This window comes from Pipistrellus kuhlii, unplaced genomic scaffold (genome assembly GCF_014108245.1).
Source record: "Pipistrellus kuhlii isolate mPipKuh1 unplaced genomic scaffold, mPipKuh1.p scaffold_m20_p_3, whole genome shotgun sequence".
In the NCBI taxonomy this organism is placed as follows: domain Eukaryota; kingdom Metazoa; phylum Chordata; class Mammalia; order Chiroptera; family Vespertilionidae; genus Pipistrellus; species Pipistrellus kuhlii.
Window position 1 is genome coordinate 80896412 of NW_023425529.1, and position 19453 is coordinate 80915864.

Genomic DNA, 19453 nt, shown 5'->3' on the forward strand with positions numbered 1-19453 from the left:
CCCAGAAGGGGCTGGGCTCCTCTGTGGGGGCCAGTGTCTGGGGAAGGATTCACCTAGGGCACATTTCAGCGGGGCCTGGAGGGATGAGTACTATTTCAACAGGCAGAGAAGAAAGGGGCAGGGCATTCCAGGCAAAGCAAGAACTTCCAGTAGCAGGGGTGTGGCAGCAGCCTGTGCTCCTAGAGCAGGGGTGCCTGTGTTTGGGGGACTCGGATGAGGCTGAAGAGTTAGATTGTGGCCAGAGAGTGGGCATGGAGGGCCTTGTGTGGTAGGCTGAGGGTTCTCCTTCAGCCTGACCACTTTGGGAGGCCTTTGAAGGCTTATTTAAAGCTTTATTAAACATATGCATCGAATGATTTTATATATATATATATATATATATATATATATATATATATATATATATATATATATATATATACACACACACACACAAGCATTCATGCCAGCAGAAGAGCATACAGAAAAGTATAAGGACAAGATCCCCCAAGTTAGCTGGAGTAGACCTGGCCGCTGCAGGTTTTCCGGGAAGCATACCCCTACCTCTCTCCAGGGTCCCTCGAGGTTCCAGAAGATTCCCCTCCTTTAAAGAAATGTGGGGTCCTGCAACCTGTTAACATTTTATAATCAGGGCAAAGAGCCTCGTGGGACTGGGCAACAGAGGGGTCCAGGCAGCCCCACGAGTCCAGCAGTGTAAGTCAGCGTCAACCCCAGCCCCGCCCCCAGGCTCCCTGGCTCTCTGAGGTCCCTCCTGTGGGCCGGACCCCAACGCACCGCACGCAGATCTGGAGGGCGCCCCGGGGTGGCGGCCAGCCAGCAGCGCGGGCTCCTGGCGCCGCCTCCATCTGCGCTGCAGGGGACGAGTCAGCCCGCGCGGTTCTGGGCGGAGAGAGTCCCAGGGAGCAGGCGGCTACTGGACAACTGTGATCCCAGCGGTGGCGGCAGCAGCGAGGAGGGAAGCAGCGACTCCTGAGTTCGAGGTACAGGGGTACTGTGTTGACCAGGTCACCAGGAGAGCGCTTCCCACCCCTTCTGCCTGGTGCAGCCCCGGAGGAAGGTGCTTCCTGCCCGCTGGCCCGCGGCAGCCAAGTGAGCATGTGTGTGCAGCACATGGGGTTCCCAGGAGGGCTGCTTCAGAGGGAACAGCTGAGTGCCCAACCCCTATTCCTAGGCCTACCCTGGCCCTTGTTCCCTTCCGTTAGACAACCCTGTCACCCAGAACCTGAGGGGTCTGGAGGAGGGCTGAGGAGCAGTGAGGCTGAGATTAGTGAGGGACCTCAGGGGTCCTTTTGCCACATCCAGCCTCTTCATGTTACAGAGTGAAGTGACTGGCCCAGGGTCTCAGTTCCAGAAACCACTCACAGGGCAGTGCTGCTAGGAGCTCCTGCGACCTGGCTCCTGACAGCAGCACAGCTGCTGCCACGTGTAGAAACAAAGATCTGGGAGAGATAAAGTCAGAAAGAGACAGAAAGAGAGCCTCCCAGCACAGAGGAAGAAGGTCAGGAAATGGGCTGCTACTGGGGCTGTACTTCCTCCCCTGTCCGTTGTGCTGTGGTCGGGCGTGTGACTCAGCCGCCTGCTGACTCTGGCCCAGGTGTGTGTGAGTGTGTATGTGTATTCGTACATGCGAGTGTGTGCGCAGGTATGCACGGGGATGCGGTGAATCTACCTGAGCAGGTGGAAAACCCTCTAAAACTGTGTATATCTGTCCTCGTACTCACAACGAACTTGCTGGGAACCAGCCCTGTGTTTGGCTCTGAGGAAGATACCAGGAATCCCACATAGATTAGCTTTGTGTTACTCCAGAGGGCAGAAAGGGCCTACGGAGGAGTCTCTAGAGGAGGAGGGAGTTCAAGAGGAAGAACCTGACTCATGAGGTAGTGAGTTCCCTGTCTCTGGAGAGGATGGCTGTGAGAGAAGAGGAAGGAGAGGGAGCGGCAAAATGAAGAGAAAAATGAAAAACTGAGTTGATGGCCCAGGCACCTCAGTGGCAGGGGCAGAACAGTCTTGGCGACATATACTTTGGGAACCTGGCTCCCCAATACTCAGAGAGGCAGAAAAAAAGACAAGCTAGTCAGCCTTAGAATTTATTGTGCAACTGTTCACAATAACTTGAGAGAGAAAGGAAGAGCCAATAAGTTAATAATGATGCTGGGATAGCAGGCACAAGCCAAGATGTCCTGGGTACACTGGTCATCCTTAGGACAACCCATGCACATTAAATGCCAGACATGAGCTTGTTTGTTTAAGCTTCACTACAACCCAACCAAGTAGGCCCTGCTATCATTCCCATTTTACAGAAAAATTAATGGAGAAACAGAGAGGCAAGTATCATGCCCACTAATAAATGGAGGAAGCAGGATTTGAAACCAGGCAGTTTGGTTCTGCCAGTGCTCATGCCTTCAGTGTCACTCCCCTCAACTGCCTTCTTTTAAAAACCAGCAGTGACCTTTTTGGGTTTTTGTTTCCCACTGAAAGCTGTTCTCAGTGGCCAATTTAGCATGGCTGCATCTGCATAAAACATGAATCTGTGGTTGAGGCCAAGGTGTGGGGGTGGGCTGGGGGAAGCGTTCTGTAGGTTTTATCCTCTACAGACTGTACCTTGTTCAAACCAGCCTTGACCACAGGTCTGCTTCATTCTTTCCTTGTACCTACTCTGCCCTTTCAGAGTAAGTCAGCGGACCAATGGACTGGGTTGGACATAAGAAGGCTCTCCAGAAAGCCATTGTTGGGATTGGTTCTGGAAGGCCCTCGTCTGCCTGGGTGACTCTAGGGATCGCTGGCTGATGGACAGTTTTGCATGCAGGGTCTCTCTTCCTTGAGGAATATGGAATTTTCTTTTGTGACAGATTCTTCTGGGGACAGTGCATTCCCTTCTTCAGTTTGTTTTGGCTCCCAGCCGGGGCTTCCTCTGAACGTCAGCCAGGTTCTTTCTTACCCGGTCTGCCTGATGACACATCCGGAATGGGCTGGCTCAGGGAGGCATTTACCGGGGCAGAGCCTGACCCTGGGTGATGCTCCAGCCTTTCTAGGAGATGCAGAGAGGTCGGAGCAGACAGGCTTTAAGGGCCTCTGTCCCCACTGAACATGCTCTGGTGACCCCTTATGCCTTTCCCAGGGCTGGGCAAAACATGCGGCTGGGCCTGAGAACTTGTAGGAGGGTGTGAACTGTGCCTCATGCAAGAGAGTTCTGGTGGGGGGAGAAGGGAGCTGGATTGGCTCAGCACTCAGCCCTCTGCTCTTAGCTCTCTGCTGGGTCTGTGCAGTTCTGTGCCCTGCTGGGCTTAGGAAAGGTGACAGGGTGAGACTTTAGCACACATGTTGTGGATGTGCCAAGACCTTCCTTCACTCCCTTTTAAACTCACAATAGCACTGGGGAAGTAGGAAGGTGGTTACAGCGGCTCAATTACCAGTTGAGACAAGAAGGATATCTCTTATTACCTGGGCGATTGGTTTATTTTAACTTTATTTGCTTTGGTGATTACTTAGTGTTGAGCTCCAGGATTTGCAACTGGTCTGAGTTTTCCTGGTAAAAGCATGCTGGTCTGCCACAATGAATCTACATGAACGCACACCTTGCCACTGGTGTGGAAGGTCAGGTCAGTGCTGACGTGGGAGGGAGACCAACTTCCTGCAGCTCCACCCTGGTCACACACGGAACTGCAGGGCCTCTATTCCCATGGCACCTTGAGGCTGATGCACAGAATACCAGGCACAGCTTGAGAGCTTGGCACAAACAAACTCAATCCTCAGCACAGCCTTGTGGGATAGGCACTATTATTATCATTCTCCCCACTTTAGAGAAGAGGCTCCTAGGGGTAGAGTCCCTGCTGAAGGTCAATCAGCTATTAAGGGCCTGAGCTGGAATTTGAACTCAGGCAGCCTGGTCCCAGGGGCCAAGTCCTCAACCATTCCTCAGCCTGCCCCTCTGAATGCTGAGGTCAGGGCCTAACTCGGTAGCCATTCACGTGTCCTCAAGGATTCACCCTATAAATCTGAGTTTCTTCCTTCATTGAAGTGGGGACCTGACAGTTCATCTCAGGTGAGCACGTGGGTGTGAACAGACACCACGGTGAAGGCTTACCCGGTCTGGTCAGGGTAGGTGGCTTTATCTGTTGAAAGTTGGCTCCTGAGTTCTGTAGCTTGGGGTCCAACTTTCCCTAGCTGGTCCTGTCAGCATGGCAGTCTTGGATTGAAACTCCCCAGAGGGCCAGGACGGAGTCTCACCTAATTGTTGCTCACTGTACAGCTCAGGTTCCCAGGGGACCTGGTTTACAAAGAGGTGTAGTGCCTTCAGCCACCATTTATAGTTCCCTTGAAGGGATGATCTGAAAAGATAACCAATGCTGCTCCAGTTTACTGACAAACAGAGTCAAGGACATTTCTTGTAGCTTCACAGAGGAGGTGGGATTTGAGCTAGATCCAGGATTGGCAGACTGGACAGGCAGAGGGCAAAGTGGAAGCCCTGAAGGCAGGGTGTGTGACAGCACACAGCGTGCTGGTGGGGCAAGAGAGTCCCTGTTTGGAGGGTCTGTGTCCAACCTCCAGGGGCTTTCAGTGACCTGGAAGTGGGTGATGATCGGCTGGGGAATGCTGCTGGGCTGCAGTGTGGTCAGGTCCAGGCACGGACATTTGCAGCCGCAGTGCCCTGAGGCACAGGGACAGCTCTTATTCCCTTGGCAGGGAGGTCCCAGGTTGGCATGCCCTTCTGGGCACATGAATGACTCAGAGAGGTCCTGGCAGAGGGGCTACACTTGTCTTCAGCCAGGGCTTTGTTTTTCTGTGGAGGAGGAGGAGGTAGTCTGTCAAAGCCACTCTCTCTATAGCCTGTGCAGGAGTGAAAGTTGGAGGCTTTCCTCCCGAAGGCAAGGGTTTTCTCAACACCAGAGCATCCACCGTCTCTCCCCAACCTTGCCGCCCCATCCCAATGGGAACACTAAGGGGGTAGGGGGAGACTTGGTCCTTGGAAGTTTTATCTGAAGTGTGGTCAGAAATTAGTATCCGAGGTACCATCAGGAAAGACAAATTGTTCTGCATCAGCATCTCAGGGTCTTTCTCTGGTGTCCTGGTCTGTGGAGGCTTTTGGTTTTCAGACTTCCGGGAGCTTGAATCAGATGGACGGCCTGGGGAGGGATCAGTCAGGTTGGTGCCATGAGATGTTGACTTAATAACTTTTGGGATGGTGTCTGGGTGTACCGACCCTGCCTTCCCTAAACCCCACAGATGGAAGGTGATTTCAACTCTCCTTTACACTTTTTATTTTAGTGTCTAAAGTGGCCTGAGAATTTAGTTTTAGGGTGTTGTTTGTTTTTTTAATTTCTTTTGTAATTGTCTTTTTTATTAGAGTAAAATATATATTACATAAAATTTACAACTTCTAAGTGTACATTAAGAACATTCCCAGTGTTGTGCAGCCACCACCACTGTCTCCAGACTTCCTTTTATCCTCCCAACTAACGGGGTTTGATGTTCATTCTGGCTCCAAGGAGTGCCACCATCTCGCTGTCTCAGCGCCCTTAGGCACAGTGAGGCTCTCTCTAATTGGGACATCTTCTTGCTTCTGATTCTTATTGCTTTTTGGTTTTTTAATTTCCGCTTCAGCCAAGGGAATTTCTGTGAGTCTGCCCTCCTTTGGGCTGGGTTCTGTGCTAAGCACTTTGTACATTTCTCCCAGCAGTCCTCTAGGTGGTTATTATCCCCCACCCTTTCCCCAGGAGGAAGCAGCACCAGAAATGTAACAGGCTCTAGCGATTTCAGAGCCCGGGTTGGATTCTGGACTCTCAATCTTTCCTCCTTCATCTGGATGGGAATGTTCTTGCATAGCATCAAGCACATCCAACCCTGCCTCACATTGATGTGTATTCTGGAAGGTTTCTAGAAACTGCATGGATTTGGGGATGTATTATATGAACCCCCTTCCATTAGGATTCTTAATTGGAACCGTTAGCCAGAAAGGATTTGCTTGAAAATAGCTTAATTACATACCATAGAAAAACAGCTAATGGAATTTGCCAAACTACTAAATTAAGCTTTTCAACTAATTACACATGTACTGTAGAAGTGTGCCTTAGCCTTGACCATGGGTCCTTCCCCAGGGAAAGAGATGTGAATGTCCTCTAGCTAGCAGGGGCTTGGTGACCGTGCCAGTTCTTATTCTTGATGGTGATCGCGTGTGCTTTTCTGTCCCTCTTGGAGTCTTGCTGGGGCTTGACCCTGCATTTTCTCAGGGCAAAGCAGCTTACTCCAAGGGTGTGATTGCCCGGGTTGCAAATAATGCTAAGTGCATTTCTGCTTCTCAGCAGGCTTTCTCCTAGCATTTATCTCCTGCAGTGTGTCTCTGGCGCATTTCCTAACAGGGTTTGGTGTTCACCCTGGCAGAGGGGGGTTAGAATCAGATGGATGGCCTGGAGAAGGGTCAGTAAGTATCTGTTGATCCATTTTGTTTTATGAGAGTGTTTTGTTTTGTTGTTTTGTCTGGCATCACCCTTCAATAAAACCACATTGATATCCCCTAAAGTATCAGACCTCATTACCCTCCTTATGGACTGCACTGGCCCCTGCTGTGTCCCCTCTACTCAGATTTTTGGGGTTTGCCTTGGTTTGTGACTTGGGGTTCCAGCTTCAGTAGATGTGGCTTCACTCTGGAAGTGAAGTCAGCACCCAGCAGACTCACATGGCCCCATGCATAATAAAATAATTCATTGAGTCCCACCATGTGCCAGGCAGTTTCTCATCTAGAAGTTAGCATTTCCATTTTATAGACAAGGAAACGGAGGCTCAGGGAGTTTATAGAATTGTCTGAGTTCACACCTACATCACAGACATCTCATCTGTGCCGTTGACCCCGCTGAACCAGACTGGCTCCCTACCAGGGTGACCCCTCGGGCTGTGGGGTCTGCTGGATAACAGAACTGTGAAATGGGAACAGAATTTCTTGACTCCAATTAGGCCAGCTTCCCCAGGCTCAGACCAGTCGGACTACAGGGGTGGGCCAACTATAATTAAAAAACAGTCTGCTATGAAACTTCTTAAGGAATGCAGTGAACCACAGCTTGAGTCAGAAACAGACACAAGAAAGAATTTCTAAGTGAAATGAATGTTAATTAAAAAAATTACTAGGCCTTCATTATGTATTCACACATTGCAAACAAAAACTTTTAAGAAAACACCCAAGCGCCATTTATTGGAGTTAGAAATAGAATAAAAAGCTCTGCTTTGTACTGGATAGCAATCACATTATACCACATATCACATCTGAATTTTCTGATACTTTATGGGTATATCAATGTGCTTTTAATAAAGGGTGATGCCAGACAAAACAAAACAAAACAAAACACCCTCATAAAACAAAATGGATCAATAGATACTTATTGAGCTCACTGTTTCTTTCTCAGACTGCATCTACTATGCTATGAAGTCTATCCATAGTTTGTAATTTCAGTTATTTAGTTTTTATTTCTAAAAATTCCCTTTGGCCTTGGCCGGTGTGTTCAGTGGTTAGAGCGTTGGGCCTCATACCAGTGAGTCTTGGGTTCAATTCCCGGTCAAGGACAGGCACCTTGGTTGCAGGTTCACTCCCTGCTCCAGGTCAGTGCATGTGAGGCAGACAGCCAGCCAATGTGGCTCTCACACATATATGTTTCTCTTTATCCTCCCTTCTTCTCTTCCCGTTTCACAATCTTTGAAAAAGCAATGGAAAAAAAATATTCTTAACCGAAAAAAAAATCCTCTTTGGTTCATTTTAAAAAAAATCTTCTTTATTATTCTTTATGATTTTTTTTTGTTCCCTGCACATACTTGCAAACTAGTCTTTAACTATAATTAATAATATAGTCATTATTATAGTCAGACCTGGACATTCCATTATCTGAGGAGTCCCTGGCTAGTGAATTCTTTCCTTTCTCACCAGCTTTTTGAAACATGGTTTTTAAATATTTTATTCAAGATTTTTAGTGTTGTTCAGTGGTAGGGTCAATCTAAGTGCTTAGCCTGCCATACTGCTGGAAATAAAAGTCTAGCATATTTATTTAAAATTGATAAAATGATGAGAGGGAAAAGTAATGGAGGTTGGCCTTTGGGACCTAGAATTACCACTCTGTGCTGAAGGCATTTTCTGAAGGCCCCGAACAGTGCATGAGGTGCCTTGATGAGAAGCTGCTCACAGTGCGCTTGCCCGCCAGTGTGGTGGGGCTCGGCCTACGCGGCACCCACCCCCAGAGTATGTTAGTGTCCTGCAGGATGCCGCCTCTACTCTTTTCCTCCTACTCAGCCTTGATACTGTCTATGCTTCAACCATCACATTGATGCTGGTGAGCCCCAAACCTATGCATCTAGCCCTGACCTAACCCCTGAGCACCAGGACCCCATTTGTCCTTCCATATTGAAGTGTTTACATATCTATGTCCCACAGACACTTCAGTCTCACATTTCCCAAGTAGAACCAAGTGTCTTCCCTGCCAATCTTGTCCCAATCTGGCTGACCAGTTTCACCATGGTCCTCACCTCCGAAGTTAGAAGCCCTGGAGTCATCCTGGGTACCTCCGCCAGCTCTGCATGCCATGTCCAACTGTTATCTCACTCTGTCTCTTGACCCTAGGCAGGTTCCTCCTTTCTCTGCACTGCCACACCTAGCACAGCCCCTGCTGCTGGTCTGACCCATCATCTGCCTCTTCCCTGGGCTCCCTCCTTCTAGCTTCTCCCTGCTGGGGTCCATTCCTAGCATTAACGCCAGTCAGGATCTCATCCCAATCATGCCACATCCTGCCTCACTTCCACCTTTCACCCCAACACCTGTAAATAAAGCCCATCTTCCTTAGATGATATGTAAGGTTCCTCACATCTACCCCACTTCTCTCCTTTCACCACCACTTATATTCCTCTGAATGTGCCATCTCTTCTCATTGTGTGTTTATAGTGCTGAGCAGGGGTTTTCAAACATAAGTGGGCATCAGAATCATGTGCAAGCTTCGTTCGTTAGAACACAAAATGCTGGACTTTACCCCCAGACGTTTAAATTTGGTGAGTCAGAAATGGGGCCCAAAGTCTGAATTTGTAACAAGTCCCAGTGATGGCTGCTTCTGGCAGTGAATATGAGAACCACCAGTGTGAAGTGGTAATGAGAGTGAGCCCAGGAACACTTCACTCCCTGTATCATGTAACCTCTCCATGCCTCAGTTTACTTTTCCATGGGAGAGGATTCAATGAGTTAATACTGAGAAGGTACTAAACACAGTGCCTGCTTCATCATAAATGCTCAGGAAATGTTAGCTGCCAGCATTGTTTATTATTATTTATATTACTAGAGGCCTGGTGCACGAAATTCATGCATGAGGGGTGGTTCCCTTCAGCCCAGCCTACACCTTCTCTAATCCAAGACCCCTCGGGAGATATCCAACTGCTGGTTTAGGCCCGATCCCTTGGGATTGGGCCTAAACTGGCAGTCAGACATCCCTCTCACAATCCTGGATTGATGGCTCCTAATCGCTCACCTGCCTGCATGCCTGGTTGTCCTTAACTGCCACCCCCTGCTGGCCTGATCACCCCTCACTGTCTCTGTGTGCTGGCCTGAACACTCTTAATTGCCCCCCCCCACCACTGATGGCCAGGTTGCCCCCAACAGCCCCCTCTCTGCTGACCTGGTTCCCCCGCTCTGCCTGCCTGGTTGTCCTTAACTGTCCCCCTTGATGGCCTGGTCACACCACATAGCTCGCTGTTCAGTCATTTGGTCACCGCTAACTGATCCCCCTGCCGGCCTGATCGCCCCACACAGCCTGGTTGTTCAGTCATTTGGTCATCCCTCACTAACTCCCCTGCTGTTCAGTCTTTTTTTTTTTTTTTTTTTTTTTTTTTTTTTTAATATATTTTATTGATTTTCTTACAGAGAGGAAGGGAGAAAGACAGAGAGTTAGAAACATTGATGAGAGAGCAACATCGATCAGCTGCCTCCTGCACACCTCCCACTGGGGATGCGCCCGCAACCAAGGTACATGGCCTTGACTGGAATTGAACCTGGGACCCTTCAATCCTCAGGCCGACGCTCAATCCACTGAGCCAAACTAGTTTCAGCATATTGTTCAGTCTTTTGGTCACCCCTAACTGACCTCCCTGCCAGCCTGGTTGCCCCACACAGCCTGCTTGTTCAGTCATTTGATTGTCCCTCACTAACCTCCCTGCTGGCCTGGTCATAAGCAGCCATCTTGTGAAGGCGTGAGGGTTGATTTGCACATTACTTCTTTATTATATAGGATTGTTCACATTCTTGATGATAGATATCTGCCCCTTACTCTTTTCTGCTCACAATCTTCTAATTTTTTTGCTGAGGCGCTAAAACACTGTTCCTTGCCACCTCATTTGGCTGCCCTGCTCTCCTCGACCTCTCCCACCCCCTTTTTTTTAATATATATTTTTTATTAAGTTATTATTTTTGTACATATACCAATGCCCCCCCTCTCGTACACACCCTCCCTCCCCAGAGTTTTGTGTCCATTGGTTGTATTTATATGCCTGTATACAAGTCCTTCAGTTGATCTCTTATCTCCCCCAGATCTCCCCAGCCTCCCCGCTGTAATTTGACAGTCTGTTTGTTGCTTTACTGTCTCTAAATCTATCTTTTGGTTCTAAAGTTTATAATGTTCTTTATCATCCATAAATAAGTGAGGTCATGTGGTGTCTCTCTTTCATTGACTGGCTTGTTTCACTCAGCATAATGTTCTCCAATTCCATCCAGGTTGCTGCAAACGATGAGAATTTTTTCTTTTTTATGGCTGAATAATATTCCATTGTGTAAATGTACCATAGTTTTTGGATCCAGTCATCTGCTGATAGGCACCTAGGCTGTTTCCAAATCCCAGCTATTGTAAATTGTGCTGCTATGAACATAGGGGTGCATATATTCTTTCTGGTTGATGTTTCTAGCTTCTTGGGATATATTCCTAGGAGTGGGATTACTGGGTCAAATGGGAGTTCTATTTTTAGTTTTTTGAGGAAGCTCCATACTGTTCTCCACAGTGGTTGCATCAGTCTACATTCCCACCAGCAATGCATGAGGGTTCCTTTTTCTCCGCAACCTCGCCAACACTTGTCATTTGTTGATTTGTTGATGTTGGCCATTCTGACAGATGTGAGATGGTACCACATTGTTGTTTTGATTTGCATTTCTCAGATAATTAGTGACTTTGAGCATGTTTTTATGTGCCTTTTGGCCTTCCTTTTGTCTTCTTTTGAGAAGATTCTATTTAAATCCATTGCCCATTTTTTAATTGGGTCATTTATCTTCCTTTTATTAAGTTGTGTAAGCTGTCTGTAGATGTTGGAGATTAAACCTTTATCAGTGATAACATTTGCAAATATGTTCTCCCATACAGAGGGCTTTCTTGTTGTTTTGTTGATGGTTTCCTTTGCTGTAAAAAAGCTTTTTATTTTGATGTAGTCCCATTTGTTTATTTTCTCTTTAGCTTCCATTGCCCTAGGGGCAGTATCATTGAAGAAGTTCTTTTGGCATATGTCTGAGATTTTGCTGCCTGTGGATGCCTCTAGTATTTTTATGGTTTCTCGTCTTATGTTTAAATCCTGTATCCATTTTGAGTTTATTTTTGTGTATGGTGTAAGTTGGTGATCCAGTTTCATTCTTTTGCATATATCTGTCCAATTTTCCCAATACCATTTATTGAAGAGACTGTCTTGACTCCATTGCATGTTCATGCCTCCTTTGTCAAATATTAACTGAGCATAGTGATTTGGGTTGATATCTGGGTTCTCAATTCTATTCCATTGATCTATATATCTGTTCTTGTGCTAGTACCAGGCTGTTTTGAGAACAGTGGCTTTGTAATACAGTTTGAAAGCTGGTATTGAGATCACTCCTACTTTACTCTTCTTTCTCAGGATTGTTGTGGCTATTCGGGGTCTTTTGTTGTTCCAAATGAACTTTTGAAGAGTTTTTTTCTAGGTCAGTGAAATATGCTGTTGGTATTTTAATTGGGAGTGAATTGAACCTATAGATTGCTTTGGGAAGTAGGGACATTTTGATGATGTTGATTCTACCAATCCATGAACATGGTATGTTCTTCCATCCGTTTACATCTTCCTCTATCTCTTTTTTCAGTGTCGTGTAGTTTTCCGTGTATAGGTCTTTTACCTCCTTAGTTAAGTTTATTCCAAGGTATCTTAAATTTTTTGGTGCAATGGTAAATGGGGTTGCCTTTTTAGTCTCTGTTTCTGCAAGTTCACTATTGGTGTATAGAAATTCCATAGATTTCTTGGCGTTAATTTTATATCCTGCTACATTGCCAAATTCATTTATTAAGTCAATTAGTTTTTTAATGGAGTCTTTTGGGTTTTTTATATACAATATCATGTCATCTGCAAATAAGGATAATTTTACTTCTTCTTTTATAATTTGACTGCCTTTTATATACTCTTCTTGTCTAATTGCAATGGCTAGTACTTCCAGTACTATGTCAAACAGGAGTGGCGAGAGTGGGCAACCCTGTCTTGTTCCTGTTCTTAGAGGGAATGGTTTTAGTTTTGGCCCATTGAGTATGATGTTGGCTGTGGGTTTATCATATATAGCTTTTATTATGTTGAGGTATGATCCTTGTACTCCCACCTTGTTGAGAGTTTTTATCAGGAAAGGGTGTTGGATTTTATCAAATGCTTTTTCTGCATCAATTGATATGACTATATGATTTTTATCTTTCAATTTGTTTATGTGATGTATCACATTTATTGATTTGCGGATATTGTACCATCCTTGCATTCCTGGAATAAATCCTACTTGGTCGTGGTGTATGATCTTTGTGATGCTCTGCTGAAGCTGATTTGCTAGAATTTTGTTGAGGATTTTGGCATCTATGTTCATGAGAGATATTGGCCTATAATTCTCTTTCATTGAGTTGTCTTTATCTGATTTTGGTATTAGGGTGATGCTGGCTTCATAGAAGGAGTTTGGAAGTGTTCCTTCCTCTTGGATTTTTTTAATAGTCTGAGGAGGATAGGTTTTAGTTCTTCCTTGAATGTTTGGTAAAACTCTCCTGTGAAGCCATCTGGCCCTGGGCTTTTGTTTGCTGGAAGCTTTTTGATGACTGTTTCAATTTCTTCCCAAGTCACTGATCTATTGAGATTTTTACATTCTTCCTGATTGAGTTTTGGAAGTTTGTATTTTTCTAGGAATATGTCCATTTCCTCCAGGTTGTTCAGTTTGTTGGAATAGAGTTGTTCGTAGTATTTTGTAACAATCTGTTGTATTTCGGTGGGGTCTGTTGTTATTTCACCTCTTTCATTTCTGATTTTGTTTATTTGGGTCCTCTCTCTTTGTTTCTTGGTTAGACTGGCTAGAGGTCCATCTATCTTGTTTATCCTTTCAAAGAACCAGCTCTTGGTTTTGTTTATCTGTGCTCTGATTTTTGTTATTTCCTTCCTTCTGCTTACACTTGGCTTTTCTTGTTGCTCTTTTTCTAACTCTTTGAGTTGTAGAGTTAGATCACTTGTTAGCCTTTTTTCTAGTTTTTTGCAATAGGCTTGTAAGGATATGAACTTCCCTCTCAAAACTGCTTTTGCTGTGTCCCATAGATTTTTCATTGTTGTGTTTTCATTGTCATTTGTTTCCAGGATGTTTTTAATTTCTTCCTTGATTTCTCTGGTAACCCAGTCCTTGTTTAATAGCATGCTGTTTAGTCTCCATGTGTTTGATTTCTTTGGATTATTTTTATTGTAGTTAATTTCCAGTTTTATGCCATTATGATCTGAGAAGATGCTTGATATGATTTCTATCTTCTTGAATTTGAAGAGACTTTGCCTATGTCCCAAAATGTGGTCTATCTTTGAGAATGTCCCATGTGCACTTGAGAAGAATGTATATTCTGTGGCTTTGGGGTGGAATGTTCTGAAGATGTCGATTAATTCCATCTGGTCTAGTGAGTCATGTAGGATTGATATTTCTTTGCTGATTTTTTGTTTAGATGATTTGTCGAAGGATGACAGTGGGGTATTAAAATCTCCTACTATGATTGTATTGCTATTAATCTCTCCCTTAATGTCCTCCAGCAGTTTTTTTTTTTTTTTTTTTTTTTTTTTTTTTTTTTTTTAATGTATTTGGGTGCTCCTGTACTGGGTGCATATATATTTACCAGGGTTATTTCTTCATGTTGGATTGCTCCCTTTAGTATTATCTCTTGTTATGTCCCTCACTCTGAGAACTAATTTGTCAGATATAAGTATTGCTAACCCAGCTTTTTTTCTATTTCCATTTGCCTGGAAAACCTTTTTCCATCCCTTCACCCTCAGTCTGTGTGCATCTTTTTTTCTGAGGTGGGTTTCTTGTAGACAACAGATGTATGGGTCTTGTTTTATTATCCAATCTGTTACCCTATGTCTTTTGATTGGAGCATTTAAACCATTTACATTTAATGTTATTAATGAAGGTACTCATTTGACGCCATTTTTATTCTATACCCCTGTGTTCCTTCATCGCTTCCTATTTCTTTCTTTTTACAGTAGACCCTTTAGCATTTCTAGCATTGCTGGTTTGGTGGAGATAAATTCCTTTAGTCTTTTTTTGTCTTTGAAGCTCCTGATTTCACCTTCAATTTTGATCGATAGCCTTGCTGGGTACAATATTCTTGGATTCAGACCCTTCCTTTGCATGACTTTGTATATTTCATCCCATTTCCTTCTGGCCTGATAAGTTTCTGTTGAGAAATCAGTTGTTAGTCTGATGGGGGTTCCTGTATATGTAACTTTCTGTCTCTCTCTGGCTGCTTTTAAGATTCTTACTTTGTCGTTGGTATTTGCCAATTTAATTATAATATGTCTTGGCGTCCGTCTTCTGGGATCCATTTTGCTTGGGACTCTGCGAGGATCTTGGATTTGTGTGGGTTTTTTCTTCTCTATCTCGGGAAAGTTTTCAGTCATTATTTCTTGAAATACATTTTCCATGTCTACCTCAGTTTTCTTTTCTTCCGGAACCCCTATTATTTGAATATTGTCTCGTTTTGCATTGTCCCAAAGCTCCCGTAGGCTCTCCTCCTGCTTTTTAATTTTTTTTTCTAGAAGCTGCTCTAATTGGGTATTTTTTTCCATCTTGTCTTCTAGCTCACTGATGCGGTCCCCTGCTTCTTCTAGTCTGCTCTTGATGCTTTTTAATGAGTTCTTCATAGTAGCGATGTCATTTTTCATTTCTTCCTGAGACATCTTCATTTCTTCTTGGTTTTTCTTCATTTTCTCTTGGGTATTACTCATATTGTCAAATTTGTCTTCCATTCTTTTTAGCCATCTTATGATCGTTACTCTGAATTCTTGCTCTGGTAGGTTGCTTGCCTCTAACTCGTTTACTTCCTTTTTTGCTGATGCCTGCTTTTCTTTCATTTGTGGGCTGTTTCTTTGTCTCCCCATGGTCTCTCTTTACAGGATGTCTCTCTCCTGCGTTGATTTAAAGGCACAAAGTACAACATAACCAGGCACAACACACAAGGCACTGAACAGGAATGTGTTTGCATTATTAATAACTTCCAATAAAGGTAACCACTAGGGAAAGGCAAATTAGGGAATAGGAGAGAAAGAGGAAGAGTGAAAAGAGAAGAGGATGGGAGCAAAAGAAAAAGATAGGAAAAAGAGTGTCAAAATGAATTTGGGAAACAGGGAAAAGAAAGAGAGAGAGAGAGAGAGAGAGAGAGAGAGAGAGAGAGAGAGGGAGAAAGAGAGGAGAGAGAGATGGAAGGGGAATAAACTATATATTTGGGGAGAGAATTTCAATTGAACAACCACTAACCCCAACAAATGGTGTCAGCAATACCTGGAGAATAATACAATCTACAACATCCCCTAATTTCCAGCACTGGTAGGGAAATCAGAAGTAATAAAATAACAATGAACAAAAACCAATCAAATAAGAAAATATTGAGCAACAGCAATAGCAAAAGAATAAGCAAAATACTCTCACTAAAAAACATAAAAACACAATATAATCAACATTCCCCCAAACAGCATCAAAAGAACCATGAGGAAACAATTTTTTTTTTTTTTTGCGAGTTAATACAGCTCAGAGAGGGGTGTGCGTGCACTTCGCACAGGGGATTGGGAATTAGATATATAAGTAGGGTAGATACAGAGAGAGTAAGGAAATCTGAAGCAGGAAAGGGTTAAGATACACAGCATAGCAAAGGGGGAGTGTAGAAAGAGAATGATGGTGTAAAGGTCGTGTTGAGTTAGGGTTAAACAATGTTAAAGGAGAAATGAAAATAAAATGAAGAACACTAATTCCAATGTAAAATAAAGAGAAAATAAAATGGCACTTAAAAAAAAATTAAAATCGCAGTACTAAAAATGCTTATTGAACGTAAAAATGTAAAAATTAAAAAGTTAAAATCTAGTGAGGCAAAAAGGAAAAAAAAATGTTTCTTAAGTAAAAGATGCAAAAAAATGAAAATAATAAAAAATAAAAAATAAATTTAGCAAAATAATGTGCAGTTGTGAAGGCCATTCACTTCTGTTATTCTATTTGACATGCCCGTTTCTCAGTCCAGACCATATTCCCTGCGTTCTGCTGCACCTCAGTGGCGATTCCTTAGTTTTTTGGTTTTTGATCAAATAAAACTAATAATTAACACAGTCAGTTTGTACTCCAGACCCTAGGTGGCAATGTATGTGGATTGATGTCCAGTCTTTTTGGCTGCTCTAGCCTTCTTTTTCTGTGGCACTCAATGCCTGGGGTGTTTGTTTGTTTGTTTGTTTGTTTTTTATTTTATTTTATTTTATTTTGCCTCAGAGCTGAATCCTGGATGTTTTCTCCCTGCTCTGCTTCTCAGTTTCCAGAAAAGCAGTTTCCCCCTGCTGTCGCTTAGGGTCAGTCAATCTGGGTGATCTCTCCTTTGTAATCAGAAGCAAAGTGTTGCAGGGGAACCAGCCTAGGTGCGCAATGGGTGAGTCTGCGTGCACTTACGAACAGACTGCTTCCCAATTCCTATGTTCTCCCTCCGTGTCAGATCAGAATGGGTTGCTCCCTAGAGAACCTCACTAGTAGCAATCTTGGGGACCCCCACCCACTCTCTCGAATCACGCCAGACCCAACAGTGGGGGGCTTCTGTGGACTCAGATTTCCGGGGTCCCAGTGGCCGCGCAGTCGCCACAGCTGCTGCTTTCACTGTTGGGACACACACCCCGCTTTATCCCCGGCAAAATCCAACCTTTCTGTGGAATGCGCGTGTCTGCGCCTGTCAGATAGCCCCGATTTTTAACAATCTGTTCCGTGTCCCTTGGCGTTTTAAAAAGAGTCCCGCTACTGGGGAAGATTACGCCAGACCCGGCACTGGGTCTTCCCAGGCAGGATATTTGCTGCAGCGCAGCCTTCTTTGGTGCCGCTCGGTGCGGGGCGTGCAGCAGCTGCAGTTGCTGCCGGCGCAGCGGGGCCCCGGAACCCTCAAGCTATCTCCGCAAACTGTGACCTTTCCGTGGGTGATTGAAGAACTCCCTTGAATCCACATGTTTGTGCTGATTGGGGTGTCACAGCTGCTCGATGGTCTCCTCTGCTGTGGGTTTTCCAGGCCTCAGAGAAGCTCCTTTCCTGGTAAGATGGCACAGCCTTCCCTCCGAGCCCACAGCTCTGGGAGAGCTGCCGAGGCAGTGCTGGCTGCTTGGTCAGGAAATCCTGTCCAGCGGACCTTCCTTACCTTCCTTTAGAGTTCCGCTGCCCCTTAGCTGCCAATCAACATTCCCTGAGCGACTCAGATGCTGCTTTTATCTGTTCTGGGACCGGAGTCAGAACAAGTCCATCTATTCGGTGGCCATCTTGTCCCCCTCCTCTTGACCTCTCCTCTTGTTCACATACTCCAGTGTGCTTACCCTGACCAAGGTGCTCCCCTCCTTACCTTGAGTGATCTCTTCCATGGTGCACTCTCTATGGCTGTCTGGTACATCACAGGGACTCCAAAATGTGAATTAAATGACTGACTCAGCTTCTATTATAGAATTGAATATTGTATTGAAAATATAGTAAAATGTGCCCAATCTGGGCAAAGAACTGAATGCAAAGGAAAGGTAGAGAGAAAAGAATTATGTGAACATTTGGGAATGTTGTATTCAGGATACTGGGATTATGCTTCAGGAACATGGGCCTGAACATCTGAGAGCACATCACTTAGGATAATCTTAACTACAGGTAGCAACTCCCCCACACAGTGGATATAAGTGATGAGGATACTCTTTACTGTTATAATAGGAGCAGAGACCTGGTGCATGGAATTCGTGCACTGGAGGGGAGATTCCCTCAGCCTAGCCTGGGCCTTCTTGCAGTCTGGGAGCCCTTGGGGGATGTCCAACTGATGGCTTAGACCTGCTCCTTGTCAGACATCCTTAGCAATGACATGGAAGTGGGAGGGCCTCCCGCCACCGCTGTTGTGCTTGCCAGCTGTGAGCCTGGCTTCTGGATGAGTAGTGCTCCCCCTGTGGGAGCGCACTGACCACTAGGGGGCAGCTCCTGCATCTAGAGTCTGCCCCCTGGTGGTCAGTGTGCATCATAGTAACCACTCCTTCTGTTGATTGGTTGATTTGCATATTAGCCTTTTATTATATAGGACGCTGCTGGAGAAAGCATGGCACTAGGGTTTTTTATCCAGTGGGTCAATGATATCACCAGGCTTTTTTTGTTTGTTTGTTTGTTTGTTTGTTTGTTTGTTTTAGTCTTTCTCTGCTCTTTCCTTATGCTCCCCTCTCATGGTCACAGTATGGCTGCAGAAGGTCACAATATGGCTACAGAAAATGAAGTGTGGTTGAACAAGAGAGGTTCCTGCATCTTCCTTCTTAAGAGCAAAGAAAACATTTCCAGGAAACTCCCCCTTCCCCTGCCAGCAGGCCCCTCTTCATGTCTCAATGACTAGAGGTGGGCCCTTGTAAAGGGCCTGCATTTGCTTTCACTGGATAAGGCCCCTGAGCTGGGCATATGGTGGCAGCTTGAGTGGTGAACACATTGGTGTTCTGTTGGAAAAGAGGAAGGGAGAAATGGATGTTGTGGAGGTGAGCAACAGTGTCGGCCACAAAACCTGACCCACACCCCAGGTGCAAGTGTATTTGAGCAGTCACAGGAATGAAAATTAAATGACTTTAGGAGTCTTTTCTACCTTGGGAATCTAAAAGGAATTACTTGAAGTGAAAATGAGAAGACTTTCCCTCTGTCTGTCCTTGCAGGTCCTGCCCTGACCACAGCTGCCTTTCAGGACACTGGCTCTGAGCCACGGCTGGGCCATCAGGCTGCTTGTCAAGGGTGGGGCTCTGGCGACTTGTGTTGTTCCTCATGAGTCCAGCCTGGGCCTCCACCTGGCATCCAGCACGGCCACGTCTCAGGTGAGAGCTACAAAAGGAACCCTGGGGCAGCTGGAGCCCAGGACCTGGGATTCAGTGGGAGAACAGGGGGCAGTTCAAGTGTGCCCCCTCCACACCTCCAGGGGTGTAACTGGACAGGAGG

General features: G+C 45.3%; 1 protein-coding gene across 4 annotated transcripts in view; it reads left to right on the top strand.

Annotated features, from left to right (window-relative positions):
• The first annotated feature begins 846 nt into the window (after positions 1-846).
• CRACR2A (calcium release activated channel regulator 2A) overlaps positions 847-19453 on the top strand; it is a 132025-nt gene continuing 113418 nt past the window's right edge. For all 4 annotated transcript variants that reach the window (XM_045588356.1, XM_036457171.2, XM_036457173.2 and 1 more), the window contains exons 1-2: positions 847-980; positions 19177-19332. The gene's annotated coding sequence lies outside the window, so the exon portion shown is untranslated. The remainder of the gene's footprint in view (positions 981-19176; positions 19333-19453) is intronic.